This window comes from Caretta caretta, chromosome 1 (genome assembly GCF_965140235.1).
Source record: "Caretta caretta isolate rCarCar2 chromosome 1, rCarCar1.hap1, whole genome shotgun sequence".
NCBI classification, from domain to species: domain Eukaryota; kingdom Metazoa; phylum Chordata; order Testudines; family Cheloniidae; genus Caretta; species Caretta caretta.
This window is the reverse complement of record NC_134206.1, coordinates 192,590,375-192,605,170: the sequence shown is the minus strand read 5'-3', so window position 1 is coordinate 192,605,170 and position 14,796 is coordinate 192,590,375. Positions and strand designations below refer to the sequence as shown.

General features: G+C 42.7%; 1 protein-coding gene across 1 annotated transcript in view; it reads left to right on the top strand.

Moving 5' to 3' along the window:
- LOC125645155 (OX-2 membrane glycoprotein) overlaps nucleotides 1–9,362 on the top strand; it is a 143,551-nt gene extending 134,189 nt beyond the window's left edge. The window contains exon 9 of the transcript XR_007359221.2: nucleotides 5,604–9,362. The gene's annotated coding sequence lies outside the window, so the exon portion shown is untranslated. The remainder of the gene's footprint in view (nucleotides 1–5,603) is intronic.
- Nucleotides 9,363–14,796: the final 5,434 nt, after the last annotated feature.

Sequence of the window (14,796 nt, the reverse complement as noted above, 5' to 3'; positions counted from 1 at the left end):
GTGGTTCTTTGAGTAGTGTCCCTGTGGGTGCTCCACTGTAGGTATGCTTGCATCAGGAGAACCAGAACATGGATATGGCCCTATCACTTTTAAAAGTGGGAAGAGGCGGGGCAGGGCCTTGGGGAGAAAGAGCGGTCGGTGACGGGGACAGGGCCACAGTTCAGGTTCTGGTGCCCCCCCACACACACACACACTTTTAGGGAGCTTCTGCCACTTCTGGCTTGCGTCCCTGTACAACTGAACTGATAACTTTGGTACCAGTAGCCTTTAGGCCCACACATGCGCTGTCCCTCCTTGGGCCATGCCATGAGGCTAGCCAGCGTGTACGGGCAAGGCCCCCTGCCCCTTACTTCCTTCTCTACCACAGAGTCACTGGCAAGAATTCTGAAGTAGAAGGGAGGAGGGCGGGTTGTGGAGCACTCGTAGGGAACCATTGTTGAAGAACCATTGTTACAGCACAAGGTGAGTAACTTCTTCTTTCAAAGTCAAGCACTCAGTTTAGGAAATGCCAGAATTAAGGTTGCCTGTGCAACTTCAGTTTGGCTCCCTTGTACATATGCATAATGATACGGTGTGTAATTACATGAGCACATGCTACCTTTTTCCCCCCAGAACCCCCTTATCCTCAGCTCCTGTATATGCCCACAGTCCCTTCCCCCATCCAATGCTGTTCGTATCCACCAGCCACTTCTCACAAGCTTCCATTCCCTCTACATCTGCTTCCCCTGAAAACTCTGGTTCCTGTTCTGCCTCCCTCTTCTCTCCTCACTACCCTCTGGGTCTTGCAACCTACTCTCCCCTTGTGCTTTCCAGTCAGGCAGGTGCCTCCTTCACCTCCTCGTTGCCTGGATGCCAGCAGGGGGTCCATTGAAAGTACAGAAGTGACAGTCCCCCTGCTCTCACTTCCAACACCCAGAGGCCCCCCAGCACGTAGAAACATCAGTTATATATATCAGCCCCTGAGATGGAATATACTCACTTGTTCTGTGAAGATGAAACAGGCATTGTGCAGTCACATGTCAGAGCCGTGAAGGGATGGAGCATGAACATAAGAATCACGAACATTAACACCCAAGGTCCATCTAGTCCAATATCCTGTCTTTGACAGTGGCTAAAACCAGAAGTTTCAGAGAAAGGTGTAAGACTTCTGAAGTAGCAGATGTGGGATAATCTGCCTGCCCCACATATGCTCATCCTGGTCTCTGATAATTAGAGATTAGTTTAAACCCTTAGCCAGGGGGTTTAAAATCCCTTCCAAACATTCATTGACATTTAATTATAACAACTCCACAAATTCTTAATATCCATATAAATATTCAATCTCTTTTTGAATCTTGCTAAATTCTTGGCCACAATGACTTCCTGTAGCAAGGAGTTCCACCATTTACATTTTCCATCACACATGTGAGAAAGTATTTCGTTTTTATCTGTTTTGAATTTCCCACCTTTTACTTCCACTGAAATTCCCACAGATCTTGTGTTATGACACCAGGAAAACAGATATTCCCTGTCTAATGTCTCTAGACCATTCATTATTTTATATATTTTTAGTATGTCCCCTCTTATTCATTTCCTTTCTAAGGTAAACACTCAATATTTTCAGTCTCTCTTGAGAAGAGGTTTTTTCCAGGCCCTTGATCATTTGTGTCACTTTTCTCTGAACTCCCTCCAGTTCTGCAATTTTTTTGGAGATAGGGTGATCAGTGTTGCACACAGTTTCCAGATGAGGCAGCACCACTGATTTATATAAAGGCATTCTAATATTTCTGATAATATCTTTTATTCCATTTCTTATCCATTGTAACTTCTTGTTTGCTTTTGTGACCAGCGCCGTGCACTGAGTAGAGGTTTTCATTGAGCTATCTACAGTGATGCTCTAGTCCCTTTCTTGGGTTGACACAGGTACTTTAGAACTTCATAAGGCATATGGGTGGTTTATTTTTTTCCTTTCAATGTCCTTTACTTTGCATTTATCAACTGTAAGTTTCCTCATGCTCGGTACAAATGGAATCTTCAGAGAATTTAGCTGCCAAATTCCGACAAGATTTGGAGTGTGTGTGAACAGCAATTTCTCAGTGGTTTATAAATTGACCCAGATTGGGTGAATTTTCGCAGAGATGGCCAAAAGCATATTCCTGGCACCAGACTCTGCCCACAGATGCACCAAATTCAAGACATTGCTTCCAAGCATGGAGATGCAGGAGCTCCGCATCTAAAAAATTGTAAGAATTTTTTTTAACATGGGTAAAACTTATTTTTTTCTAACCTCAGTCTCAAAACCAACAGAACCATTTAAGCTGAAATTTCTCAAAAAAAGAAAGAAAAAAGAAAAGAAATCAACCTAAGACAGATACCTGGCATGAAAATTTCAGCCCAAACAGTTAAAGTTTTAGCATGGTTACAAGCAACTGAACAAACATGGTCTTATAAGGGGAATTGTAAAGCAACTATATCTATAAGCAGTACTGCCCGCTCTGCATATAATACATTTATCAGAAGGAAAAAACTGCTTTTTGTAGATGATCCACTAATGAAGATCTAAATCCAGACAAGTTTTCAAGGCAATCTTTCAGTGGGGGAAAAAATAGCATAAAATATTTAGGAATAATACTAATCCAATATTTTAAAAACAGTTTGCAAAATGTTCATGAAAAAAGTGCTTAGCTCAGTTTTTTACGATTTTATCGATCCATGTAATTTGTTGTTCACGTGCATTTGAGGAATGTTCTGAAATATGGAATCTCAGTCCATCCTAATCAGGACCCATTTATTAAAGAAAACAACCACAGACTATGGACACATACAGAAGGCTTCCACTTAGCTTAAATACTAGTTTTGTCTCTTGTCTACCAGTGACAGGACCCAATCTAGAATTATGTGTGGCTCGCAAAGACATCTAGTGACTAAATAATATACTGCAAGTGCACATTATTACATGGGACAGAAAGATGTTAAGGAAAATGCTCATGATCATGAAAATTCTAGGCATTTTAGTGTTAATGATTATTTATACTAGAAGTGTAATATTTGCTGTTGCTGTTTTATCACTGTTTTTTCTACTAAAGTTTCATTTATCTAATTAGGGAGGAGAAATAATATAACTGAATGGTGTAGTGAATAACCACATCATTCAAATAGTGACTTGTCTAAAGTGAACAGTTGGCAAGCAACTCATAGCCTGAAAATTATTTGTCCAAACAATTCAGCAAGTAAAAGGGTAAGGTCTTTTGGAGCAGCTTTTGGACCGCATGAGTTCTTGACATTTTTATGATACAATTTAGATAGGATTTGACACCTTCTTTACCATTGGGCTATGTTTGGACCCTTTGAGTGCTATTGGGTGCTTGCTTTACCCCATTTGAAAACAAAAAATCATTTTGGACCATTTCCTGATATTTTTATAAAACAAATAAACCCTCTTGGGCATTTCTGGGCACTTCTTGGACCTTTTCAAACCTTAAGCACTGTACTCCTACTCTGGGTACCTTTTTGGCTTGCTTTAGCTCACTTTTTTATGCTATTTCAATGGTTTGGGGAACTTCTTTGGATGAATTTTTGTCATGTTTAACCTTTAAGTAAGTTGAGGAATGTTCTGCTATTAGGGACATTTTGAAGGGGGGTTGGAGCTGGATTTGGGTTTGGTGTTTGGGGACTGATTAAGCCTCTATTTTTAATTATTTTTTTTAGGGAACAGTGGGAGTCTCTTTTTCTTTTGTGCTGTTTAGGGGTGGTCTTCCAGGCTATTTCTGAAGTTTTTAGTGACTAGCATTTGGTCTTTTTGAACTAGGTTATATGGGCATTGGTTTTTTGGGGGCGACATCTTCTGGACTGTGTAGCGTGTGTGGATTTGGGAGTATTTTGGGGGTTGATTGTTGGGTTGTATTGCTCAAGACGATTATTGGAGATCACATTGGAGCTGGTGACTAAGCTGACCGTGGAGGATCTCTCTCCATGATGGCTTTTGCATTAACTTGTATGGGGGCTGGTATCTGATTATCTCTTTGACCCATTTTGGGCAGTTTTTAGACCATCTGCCCATCCTGAGGCATTTCTGGACTCTGTTCTGGACTTCATGCTCAAATAAATTGGTTAGTCTCTAAGGTGCCACAAGTACTCCTTCATGCTCAAATAAATTGGTTAGTCTCTAAGGTGCCACAAGTACTCCTTCATGCTCAAATAAATTGGTTAGTCTCTAAGGTGCCACAAGTACTCCTTTGGTCGCTATCTTAAAACAAAAAAACTTCAAATCCAGACTCCAGCGAGAAACTGCTGAATTGGAATTCATTTGCAAATTGGATACTATTAATTTAGGCTTAAATAGAGACTGGGAGTGGCTAAGTCATTATGCAAGGTAGCCTGTTTCTTCTTGTTTTTTCCTACCTCCCCCCCCCCAGATGTTCTGGTTTAACTTGGATTTAAACTTGGAGAGTGGTCAGTTTAGATGAGCTATTACCAGCAGGAGAGTGAGTTTGTGTGTGTATGGGGGTGGGGGGGAAGTGAGAAAACCTGGATCTATGCAGGAAATAGCCCGACTTGATTATGTAAAGAGTTGTCACTTTGGATGGGCTAGCACCAGCAGGAGAGTGAATTTGTGTGGGGGGGTGGAGGGTGAGAAAACCTGGATTTGTGCTGGAAATGGCCCACCTGTTGATCACTTTAGATAAGCTATTACCAGCAGGACAGTGGGGTGGGAGGAGGTATTGTTTCATATTCTCTGTGTGTATATAAAGTCTGCTGCAGTTTCCACGGTACGCATCTGATGAAGTGAGCTGTAGCTCACGAAAGCTCATGCTCAAATAAATTGGTTAGTCTCTAAGGTGCCACAAGTACTCCTTTTCTTTTTGCGAATACAGACTAACACGGCTGTTCCTCTGAAACCTGTTTGGACTCTGACATTTTCTACACCTTTTGGGCCTCTAAATGTAAATGACTGAATTACGTAAATTTCTTTTAGAAAACAGCTTGTGAAACACTAAAAGAGACGGTGACTCATCCTGTGAAATAACTGAGGTTCTTGGAGATGTCTCTCTGTGGGCAGTGCCTCTGCACCTGGGATCGGGGATCTTCATCAGCAGGGCCCATCTGACCACACGTGCACAACTCCCCATCTCACGCCATGAGAGGAACATATATAAAATGCTGTGCAGTCGGACTGTCCCCCCTCCCCTTGAGTTCCCTAATGGACATTAGGAGCACGTTGCCATTGATTCGAATGGAGGTCTAGTAAGAAAGCATAGGATAAGGTCGGGGTCCCAAGCTGGAGTTAGATCCCATATGTGAGGGTAAATATTTTTGGAGGTCCTTCAGGAACAGTTTTGTGAGTGGGTGGGTGAAGACGGAGTGGCTATCTATCTCATAGTGAAAAGTCATGATGGTTGCCAAATGCACACAAATGGAGCTTCTGGATAACCCCAATTGTTTAAGGTATAAAATATAGTCCATGATAAGTAGCAATGGAGCGCTTGTTGCCTTGACCTGATTGGAGGTGCACCAGGATTGGAATGTAGTCCAATTGTGGAGGTAAGTGCATCTAGTTGTATCGCGCCTGCTGTTCAAGAGTACTTAGAACTGTTAAACTGAAGAGTTTAACTGCTTCTAAACAGGTTATTTCTGAATCCTGGAACCATGGAGGAGCCATGCTTTCAGGTGGAGCAGCTGTGGATTGGGATGGAGGATGGATCCTGTGAAAGAAGTTGCAGAGTCGGATGGAGAGAGATTGGCAGGCATACCATCATGTGAATGAGGTAAGTATACCAGATTTATTGTGGCCATTGCGGAGATATAAGGATGACATGGGCTCAGTACCCTGGGATCTTGTGGAGTACTCGGAACAGAAGGGGGAAGGGAGGAAAGGCATAAAGTAGCAGCACGTCCCATGTTATGAGGAATACATATGATCTGTGTCCTAAGCCCGCTCTTGAGCAAAATTGAGGGCAGTGGCCATTCTCCAGTGTGGGAAAGAGATGTATGGTGGAGAATCTCCAGCGGTTGAAGATGTGCTGAAGGGCTAACGTATCTAATTACCACTTGTGATCATGGGAGAATCTCCTGCTTAATGAGTCCACGGTGGTGTTCTGGCACCCAGGAAGGTATGTGCCATGTTGGATACACCAGTTCCATAATTTCAGGGCCTCCAAACACAGAGAATGGGAACTCGCTCCACCTTGTCTGTTGCTGTAGAACATGCAGGCAATATTGTCCATCATGATTCTGATAGTGCAATGTGCGATCAGTGGGAGAAAGCATCAGCAGGCATTGGAGGTTGATGTGTAGGGTGGATTCGGTTAAGGGCCATCTGCCCTGCACTGTATGAGGCAACCGATTAAGGAGGCATCAGTTGTTAGAATCGTGGATGGCACTGGTTGAAGAAAAGGGACCCCAACACAGATGTTCTTGAACTGTGTCCTCCAGAGGGGTGAGTCCTTGACCTTAATAAGCAGGGATAGGAGCTTGGGAAGGCTATGTCTGTGAGGTACATAGACTGTACATAGCCAAGCCTGGAGCCAAGCCTCATGTATAACCGTGTGTACTTCACCACGAACATGACCATTGCCATGTGGTTGAGTAGCTGGAAACATGTCCTGTCTAAGACGTGAGGGCAGATTCTCTCCTTGGATACAAAATTGACTGTAAACTCCAGTGTTGCATGGTTGTTAGTGTAGATTTCTCTAGGTGTACGCAAAGGCTGAAGCTCAAGAAAAGGTCCGTTGTCATTTGGACGGCATACAGGGCATCAGTTTTGGATGTGGCCTTGAGGAGACAGTCATCTAAGTATGGAAAGATGACAATGCCCTCGTTGCGTAGGTAGGCAGCCACTACCGCAAGGACATAGAGCGCACATGAGGGGCTGTCGAGACTCCGAAGGGCAGTACTTTGTATTGAGAGAAACCAATCCCCATGATGAATCAGAGGAACCATATGTGGGCAGGGTGTATTGTGATAAATAAATAATGGGAGTACAAACCCTTCCCTCTGTGCTGGGATAGGACTGGCTTTATGGCTCCAGTTCCATTCTCGTAGTATGGGTTTGTGAGAAGGGTCCTTGAAAGGGGACTGGGAAAGAGAGGGGAGGTGACAGAGAGAGGAAAGGGATGGAGTATCCTTCCTTGATGATCTCTAGGACCCACTTGTCTGAGGTAATTAGCTGCCATGATGGAAAGAAAGGGGCTGGGCGGTCGCCAGACTGGTGGGATGTCAGAGAGATGGTGCTTGTGACTGGAACAGGAGGAGGCTTTTCGGGGCCCCAACCACCCCTTCAAAATTGTTGTTTGGTCGAACATGCATGAGAGGTAGCCCCTTGAAGAGTCGTATATCTGCGCTTGGTAGGGGGCTTCTGTCAACGGTGTTGAGTATCGTAGTGTCACTGGAGAGTGTATTGTGGTGGTTGGGGTCATGAGGGAAGTTGGTATTTCCCCAGGTATCTCTTTGGCACTGGTGTGTAAATACTGAGAAAGCAGAGAGTTGCTCGAGAGTCCTTAAGGGAGTGTGGAGATTCAGTAATTTGGGACCTTCAGAGAGTAGGTTCTCAATGGTGGTTTATACCTCCTTAGGAAGGCCAGAGAGGTGCAGCCATGACACTTATCTCATGACTACAGCAATTGTAATAGAATGGGCAGCAGTATCCACAGAGTCCAAAGAGTCTTGTAAACTGTACAGGCTGAGAGGTGTCCTTCAGACAAGAGGGCCTGGAGTTGCTCTTTTTTGTCCTGAGGAAGGTCTTGGTAGGAAAGTCTGTATTTTATAATAGTTCAGATAATTGTACTTGTTCATGAGAGCCTCATAATTGGATATTTAGAATTGTGGATAGTGAAGCTGTGTAGAGGATGACTTTTGTGCCAGTCCCAAGTATGAGAGTGTAACGTAGTACTCCTCCTCCTCTGCATCGCTGGGGAAGGACAGTGCCATCTTCAGAAGGGAAAAGGAAGAATGGTGTGATTCCGGAGAGGAGGGCAGAAGTGGAGGGAGGTTGTGTCTGAGTAGTGTTGACTCAGGCATATCTGATACAAGTATGTCTTTGGGGTATCTGAATTCTTAGAGAGGAGGGAGGAGCATCATCAGCATCTGCACAGGTATCAGTGCTGAGGGAGAGGTGCATTCTCTTGAGCAGCCAGCAGATGGAGTTGAAGACTTGCTTCGGGTGTAGGACTTTCTCGATGCTGAGGATTTGATTGGTGCTGAGGGTTTGCTTGGTGCTGAAATGGATGTCAGTGCTGGTAAAGCTGTCGATGCCGGTGCCGTAGTGCTCAAAGTTGGTCTGGTTGGGCGGTTGGCACCATTCTTGAAGGTCTCGTGTCTCAGTCTCCAGTGCCAAGAGATGGTGCTGACACGTGTAGGTCTGACTGGTTAGGGTCTTTAGACCTTTATCTAGCTCTGGCATCGGAGGTACTCAGACAGTCCCTGGAGCTATGTGCCCTCTTGGAAGATGTCAAGGCAATTGATCTCGCAATTGATCTCAATTGTTCTGCCCCCCACTCCTGTACCCCATCTCCACAGACCAGGGGCGGGACATGACAGGGCTTAGGTCGGAGCTTGCTAGCAGCAGCTGCTGTCTCAACTTGCTGATCTACTTTAAAAAGGCAGTATACTAAGAGTGGGGTCAGCATACTTAACGGGCCAATGCACGTCTCTCTCACACATGACATATGTTCCTCTCTCTCTCTCTCTCTCTCTCTCTCTCTCTCACACACACACACACACACACACACACACACACACACACCCAGATTTCTACTGGCGCCGGTGGGTGCTCGACCTCCCTTTGCCCCCCGGCCCCATCCCGACTCCACCCCTGCCCCGCCCCCTCCCATCTCCATTCCAACCCGTTCCCCAAAGTCCCCACCCCCATCTCCGCCCCCTCCCTGCCCCATTCCTACTCCTACCCCAAATCCCCGCCTCCTCCCCAGATCGCACCACATTCCCGCTCCTCCCCCTCCCTCTCAGAGCTTGCTATAGCTGGTTGACGGCGGCAAGCGCTGGGAGGTAGGTAGAGGAGCAGGGACACAGTGCGCTCAGGGGAGGAGGCGGAGGTGAGGTGGGGCGGGGAGCTTTGCTGCCGGTGGGTGTTAATTTTTCCCCGTGGGTGCTCCAGCCCTGGAGCATCCATGGAGTCAGCGCACACACACACACACTCTGTGTGTCTCCTTCTCTCTCTGCCATGCTGTGTCTCCTTCCTCCATTCCTGCTGCCTTGTAGAGTGTGAGGCTACATTAACAACAATGTGTTAACCCTTGGGGCTCAGCGCGTTCATCATTTAGTAGTAAGGCATTCCCTGGGAAATATTCCACCCTCTGACTCCACCACCTCAACCAAGCTTCACAATCATCACTGCTGTGTACAGTATTAAATTGTTTGTTTAAAACATATACTATGTGTGTGTGTGTGTAGTCTTTTGTCCAGCGAAAAAAAATTCCTTGGAACCGTACCCCTCTCCCTCCCATTTACATTAATTCTTTTGGGGAAATCGGATTCACTTTACATCATTTTGCTTAAAGTAGCATTTTTCAGGAACATAACTACAGCGTTAAGTGAGGAGTTCCTGTATTGATAATTGTACTTGGAGCTTTGGAAAAGCAGGAGATAAACAAGATACTGTGGGTGCGGACTGATCAGAAGCCCTCAAGCAGAGTCCTTTCAAAAGCTCAATAAAACTGCTACTGCCTACCACTAGCTGCAAATCCCTTCTCTGCTACATCTCAAGGTGACTGATCTCATCAAATTCCAACAAATCTCAATTATATATGACTCCTCGACTTCTTGCCCCACAGTTGTGGCCACTTTGCAACCCCTGCTAATATTGAGCAATTTCAGTAGATATAACCAACTTCCTTTGTATTTAGCAAGGTGAGTGGTATCCTCCCTCCTGGTTGAGTCAAACTCTGATGCAAGAGTATGTTACACATGCATTATGCTGCAAGTTTTCATTAGACTTGAGAATGGCAATTTTATCTGACAATATTTCCATAAGTGACTTAGAAGTTTTGTGGGTTTTTAGAATCTAGACTGACTTGGGAGTTATTTTGAAGGGGCTGACTGCACAGAAAACATACTTTAATAATCCTGAATATTTAATAAGATACCTTACTTGAATTATTGATCTTATTCTATAGTAGTGACATCCTATCTCCTGGGCAGGTTAGCCATACAAACTCGACAAATGGTGGAAGAATAAAAGAGTTATTTAAAACCAATTATTGTAGTATACTGTATTTACAGTAACAAAGTCCACCAAAATGGATATAAGAAAAGGAGGTATCAGATTTTTTTTGTTTCTGTTCCAAAGCTGGATTCGAAAATTGGATTTATGATGATGAAGAAATTATCTGACACAGTGAAGGACAGTAGAGAGATAACATTAAGAGTCAAACTGAGGGATGTACAAGAAAGTTCAATAGCTCTAAAATTTTTAGAATCAATTTTTCTCATGTTGCCAGAGCATAATTGTAGGAATGTGCACTTTTCCTCTGTAGCATAGGTGATCCAATGGATCAGCTAAAGCCATTATTTTCTCCCAGTCATGCAGTGTCTCACTGAAGTGAAACAGCTTAGAGGTCCATTAAAAATGTTGTTGGTATGCACTCAATGGGAGTGGGGTGTTACTAGAGAATATGAGCTCATGTTCATTCAATTTATTTATGAAGGACCAACAGTTTTCTCTAGTGCTGTGAAGACACAAATGTAAAGTCAGTTGTTATCCTGTCCCATGATAATCATATCATGCTATGAAGTTTGAGAATGAATTCAGTAATGTGTATAGAGTCCTTGGTCTGGGCATGATCCAAGGTGTTCTGTTCCAAAAGCCATTTTCCTTACAATACTACATTCAAAAGTAAGAGCAGGGTTGAAGCCTACTCCTGACACGTCTTGTAGACTGGATATATCTTGGTCCCTGCCCGGAATAGCATAGTCTAAAAAAGACCAAAAAAGTAGGATGAGCTGAGAGCCTTAAACGTTGTTGTATGTTTTGTCATCCAACTTCACTTTTTTCCTCCTATGTAGTATTGGGATGGAGAAGTCTATTGTTATGAATAGAGTAAAAATAATAATACCTAGCTCTTTGTGCACACCAAAATCAGGATTAAAGTTCCCCTTTTCTTAAGTGTTTCAGCTGAAGACAAGATTCACACTCCAGCTCAAGCCAGTAGTCTGTCTAGTCTCTTACCCTAAATCTGGCAGAGGTAAGTGCACTGTTGCTCATAATGCACCTAACCAGCTATGCATTAATCTATGTGAAAAAGGAGAAAGTATTTGCCTTGTAATTCTGCTTCCCTGAAAATATCCCCTTGCTCTTTAACACTGAGTTTTGCTGGAGATGCTCTCTCCAGTGTGCTAGCTCCTTAATATAAGACTGGCAAAACTCTCCAAGATCTTCATGTTTTTGAACCTTGAGAGTAGCAATAATAGGAGAAGCACACAAGCCAGGACCCCTCCCGGCTGCCACAAGCAACACTCCCTGCTAATTTATGTGGTGCAATTAGTTTCTTCAACCCATGCGGGAAGACCAACCCCCAAAGTAGCACATTTAATAAGATCAATGTAAGAATTAAAAATGTACTTCAAAGAAAACAGAAAAATTAATTGTGAGAGAAAAAAGACCTCTATGAGGAGCTGAAGTCACTGAGCCAAGAGAATGACCTTCCAAGAAACTTAAACTGACAGGAATTGAAAGGTTCTAAAAGAGCTTATGTCAGAAGCACTTTACTATACCACAACAACAAAAACAGGGGAGGGAAGGGAATAGACTGTGAAGTTCATAACACGGGGTTGATGAGGCACTAACCTATCTTTGATTAGTTCATGATTGGCTGAAATATCTGTTCAATTTAAGAGTGGATGAAGTTAATCTTTAGTAGACTTGGGTCATGAAGGTATGAACAGCTTTTGGCAGGTCATATGAAGAACTAAATTGCCCCTGATCACACATCTTTTCCACATGGAGTTACATGTTCTTTTGATAGGTGGCTGCTTCTGAGGTACCAGGAGTACACATATCACCTGCCTGGAGATACTTATGACTGTGGATCTTTATTCTTCATCTTGTCTAATTACTATTTTTAATGAGACAAGGTGGGTGAGGTAATATCTTTTACTGGCCCAAGTTCTGTATTGTGGTATGCAGTGTAGTTGTAGACAGGTCAGTCCCAGGATATCAGAGAGACAAGGTAGGTGAGGCAGTAGTTGGTCCAGTAAAAGATACTGCCTCATCCCCTTGTCTCTCTAATATCCTGGGACCGACATGGCTACAACTACACTGCACACTATTTTTAACATTTACAACAGACCTAAATTCAGGCATTTAGACTTAACTCACTCAGTGTTCAGTTGAGATGGAGGTGATGCTTCAGGGACTGCTTCTGACAGTAGGAGGAGGAACCTACATGTTGGGATTCTTGCCAACACCTCTTTCCACTCGGCTTTCCAAGAAGTCAGTTCAATCCAGATTTTGTCACTCAGATATCTTTATTTGGCATACAGGAAAGCTACGCTGAGTTGATCAGACTCAAGCATAGGGGGTGGGTGTAGGGCATACCATACATCTAAAAATACACACCAAACCTCTTCCTTTGTGTACATTTACACACTACATTGCATATACATAGCATCACACACTTAGGGACTGACTTGGTTACTTTGTAGGAACCAGCCCGTTATAGCATGCTCAATAGAAGCACTGTCCATGCATGACTTTCTCTGTACCTCATCTTGTGTTCTAGGTTTATCTTGTCTATTATAAATGCTTCCTTGAGTGTCTTCCCTTATCTTAGCTAGTACAGACATTCTGTCACTTAGCTTACCGACCCATTAATGTATCCTAATTAGCAAACCCATTCTGTTTCCAGGCTGCTGATTCATTTAACTCCCAAATCCTGTCTCCTAAGAAATGAGACCTCACCCATGTTATTATGCAGGTCAAGCCAGGCCTACCTTCCACTGTTTTTGGTTTCCTTTTTTATATTGCAGTTTGTTTTATTTGCATTATATTATTGTTTTGCTGCAATATTATCACCCAGCAAAACTGCAATAGTTGTAATTTTTTGAACCACTATAAAAACTAGGCTTAAAGTATGCATCAGCGTGCGCAAGCTCACCTCCTTTGGTATAACCACCAGCTTGTAATCCCACATTATGGGATGGCTTTCATAGAATCATAGGACTGGAAGGGACCTCAAGAAGTCATCTAGTCCAGTTCCCTGCATTAACGGCAGGACTAAGTATTATTTAGTATTATAAGTATAGTATAAGTATTTGCTCTTAAAGCATTCTTTTGTAATTTTAACTTTGCTTTTATTTTAACTACATAATGAAAAACTAGTATAAAATATAAAAATCTTTCCATTTATCACCAGATAAAGCAGAACACAGGCTAATTAAAATAACATTTCCTGTGTCGTACCAGAAGTGGTCCGCTTCAGCAAATGCACAATACTTGTTCTTACCAGGACTACAGTATGATGATAATGGGGAAGTAGGACTTTTTATAAACATGGATGAAACATCTGATTCATAGGTCATTGCATAGGCATTTAAATAGTTAAACTGCATTAGAACAGTCATGGGATTATGTAGCAAATCGTGTGATTCTTGTAGTGGGGGATCTGCCACTTGACAATGTCCTTTACTTGTCAGTAACACTTCCAGCCTCAGTGCCATCCTCTTTCAGGATTCCAGAGACAGGCCGCTGCCTTTCCTTGACACTGAACTGCAGCAACTTCTGAATATTTTATTCATTCCCAGACATATTTATATATCTAGTGACTCTTATTTATTCTGTATTTATCTTTGTAATTTTATAAATTGCATTACAAATGAAGAAATTTAAGCTGTATAAGATAATGCAGTTTATACATAAGTGTGTTTGTTTACGCAACGAAAGGACTCTATCTATATAGCCTATTACCATAATATCTGAGCACCTCTTAATCTTTAACATAGTTATCCTCACAACACTCATTATTGCCATATTACACCTGCAGACTGAGGCATGGAGAGACTAGGTGACTTTTGGCAGACCTGAGTCCAATTCCAGTCCTAGGCTAGCATCCTAATCACTGGGATATCCTTCCTCCTTGAACATCAACTTCTTAAACTCTTTCCATGCCATTTTGACCGAGTATAAAATCTTCAGTTTTAAAAACAGGCATAGGAGGGCCTCTTTAGTAATCACTGCAAGCTTTCTGTGACTCAAGAACCTCATATAAAGAAAAGGAGTACTTGTGGCACCTTAGAGACTAACCAATTTATTTGAGCATGAGCTTTCGTGAGCTACAGCTCACTTCTAGCTCACGAAAGCTCATGCTCAAATAAATTGGTTAGTCTCTAAGGTGCCACAAGTACTCCTTTTCTTTTTGCGAATACAGACTAACACGGCTGTTCCTCTAAGAACTTCATATGTAATGGTGCATTCAAACAGCTGGTAATGTCAACTTTTTTTTTTGCTTAAAAATTTATTGAATTCAACACACAACTTTAAAATCTTACACAGACAATGAGTGCTCAGGTTACATGCTTGCGCAAATAAAAGTTAGCAATGAGTACAAAGTCAGCACAATAAACAAAGAATATATCTCACTGCCAGACTTCCAGAGACTCTGTGAAAACTAGGTCAATATGGTATCAAACAAACCAGGGCTGGAGAGCTTTACTGTTCAGTTCCGTACAAGCAGTAAAAAAAATAAAAATAAAATACAAAAATAAACCCAGACTAAAATAATCCTTTTCAGGCTAATGAGTTTTTCTGTCATGAGATTGTCCAACACTTTGCAGAACCAAGTTTCTCTTTTAATTGAAAACCATTCTCTC